Genomic DNA, 2,500 nt, shown 5'->3' with positions numbered 1-2,500 from the left:
TAACGGTGATGATGATGATGATGATGATGATGATGATGACAGTTATCAACCTTGATAGTAAATACAATTAATATACATGCAGGAAGAACAGGGCAAGAAAAAGGGTGGCACTGCATGCAGTAAAGCGCTCATCCCGAAAAAAAACACAGACAAATATGCTCAAATAAAATGCTATAGAATATAATAGAACAGAATGCAATGCAATGCAATACAATGCAATATAATACAATACAATGCAATGCAAATGTTGATCAGAGTGCTTGAGAGAGTAAATTCTGTTGGTTTGTTCGATTGCTTTTTTTGTTTGGGTGTTTGTTTATTTCTTTTTTCTTTTCTTTTTTTTCTTCTCTTTTTGTTGTTGTTGTTGTTGTTGTCGTTGTTGTTGAGCGTTTTGGATATTCGTTTTCTTCTTCTGATATTTCATAATTGTTTTATTTTATTTTTTTCTTTCCTCCGTCCTTCTTCATTCTATCCTTCCTTTCTTTCCTTCTCCCTTTCTTCCTTTCTGTAAGACTGAGGAGGGTGTGGTAGAGGAAGGGGCGGGGGTGGGGGGGGGGGGTGGGGGGTGGGGGGGGGGGGTGACGAGACTCACAGAAGGTTGAATGAAAAATATTCGCAGACGATAAAAGTTATTTATACCGATAATATTCACAGTCTGCCGGCTTCCTTCATCAACTGGCTTCTCTCAGTCTGTCCTTCTGTCCGTCCGTCTGTCTTTTTGTTTGTCTGTCTGTCTGTCTGTCTGTCTGATTCTGTCTTTTTGTCTGTCTGTTCTGTCCGCCTGCCTGTAGTCTCTCTGTGTCTCTCAGTCTGTCTCTGTCTGTCTGTATTCTGTCGATGACTGTCTGACTGTCCGTCTTTACATCTGTTTGTCAATTAGTCTGTCTGTCTGTCTGTGTCTGTCTGTATCTCAGTCTGTCTCTGTCTGTCTTCTGTCGATGACTGTCTGACTGTCCGTCTTTATGTCTGTTTGTCAATTAGTCTGTCTGTCTGTCCGTCTGTGTCTGTCTGTCTCTCTGTGTCTGTCTGTATCTCAGTCTGTCTCTGTCTGTATTCTGTCGATGACTGTCTGACTGTCCGTCTTTATGTCTGTTTGTCAGTCAATTTGTCTGTCTGCCTGTCTGTTTCTCTGCGTCTGCCAGTACCTCTGCTTGTCTCTGTCTGTCTGTCCGTCTGTCTGTCTTTCTGCGTGACGTCTGTCAGCACCTCTGTCTGTCTCTGTCTGTCTTCTGTCCATCTGTTTCTGTCCCTCTCTCTGTCTCTCTCTTTGCCCCCCGCTCTCTCTCTCTCTCTCTCTCCTCTCTCTCTCTCTCTGTGTGTCTGTAACTCTCTCCCACTTTGTTCAGTTGTCTCTGTCTGTCTGTCGGTTTCTTTCTCTGTCTCTCTATCTCTTTGTCTCTGTATCTGTCTGTCTGTCTGTCTGTCTCTCTCTCTCTCCCCCCCCCTTCTCTCTCTGTCTCTGCCTCTGTCTCTCTCTCTCTCTTTGTCTCCCTCTCTCTGTCTCTTTCTTTGTCTCTCTATCTCTCTTTGTCTCTGTATCTGTCTGTCTGTCTGTCTGTCTGTCTCTCTCCCTCTCACTCGTTTTGCCCGTCCGTCGCGGCACATGCATAAAATATTTATCCCACGACGAAGCGAGGCATCGGGCAGTGTGATGAAGTGATGAAGTGTGACAAGCGACCCGAGGGAGTGCAGCCCTATGCCCGGGTGCCAGGTGGTGTTTTCTGCCTGCAGGCAGACACTTGGAAATTCCCCAACTTTGTCGAGCATTGACCTGAATGCCAACGCTCTCTCTCTCTCTCTCTCTGTTTGTTTGTCTATCTGTCTGTCTGTTTGTCTGTCTGTACGTCCCTCTGTTTCGCGTTTCGCCGGCAAACCATGCGATCTGTGTGTGTGTGTGTGTGTGTGTGTGTGTGTGTGTGTGTGTGTGTGTGTGTGTGTGTGTGTGTGCGTAAGTGCGTGCATCAGTGTGTACGTGCACACACGACTACTACGCACGCACACGGACACCGGCGCCAACGCGGTGGCCGACCCTTGAATAACCGTGCCTGCACCCTAGCCATTCCTCAAGCGTCAAGTGGATGCTACACCTCCAGGTGTATATACTGAACGGCACCAATAATTCTGTTTACCTGTTTTGTCCAGGGTCACACACACACACACACACACACACACACACACACACACACACACACACCCTGGCCGTTCCCCAAGCGTCAAGTGGATGTGAGTTACTTCTCCAGGTGTATATAGTGAACGGCACCAATCACACTGTGACACACAAAGACACACACACACACACACACACACACACACACACACACACAACAAACACACTGTGACACACACACACACACACACACACACACACACACACACCACAACACAACACAACACACACACACACACACACACACACACACACACACACACACCACACACACACACACACACACACGCACACACACACACACACACACACACACACACACACACACACACA

General features: G+C 46.9%; 1 protein-coding gene across 1 annotated transcript in view; it reads right to left on the bottom strand.

Annotated features, from left to right (window-relative positions):
- The window catches only part of LOC143283654 (ankyrin repeat and fibronectin type-III domain-containing protein 1-like), a 231,534-nt gene that overhangs the window by 152,211 nt on the left and 76,823 nt on the right, over positions 1 to 2,500 (bottom strand).

Source organism: Babylonia areolata, chromosome 1, assembly GCF_041734735.1.
Source record: "Babylonia areolata isolate BAREFJ2019XMU chromosome 1, ASM4173473v1, whole genome shotgun sequence".
NCBI lineage: Eukaryota > Metazoa > Mollusca > Gastropoda > Neogastropoda > Buccinidae > Babylonia > Babylonia areolata.
Note: the sequence above shows the minus strand (reverse complement) of the source record. Positions and strands in the feature narration are given on the sequence as shown.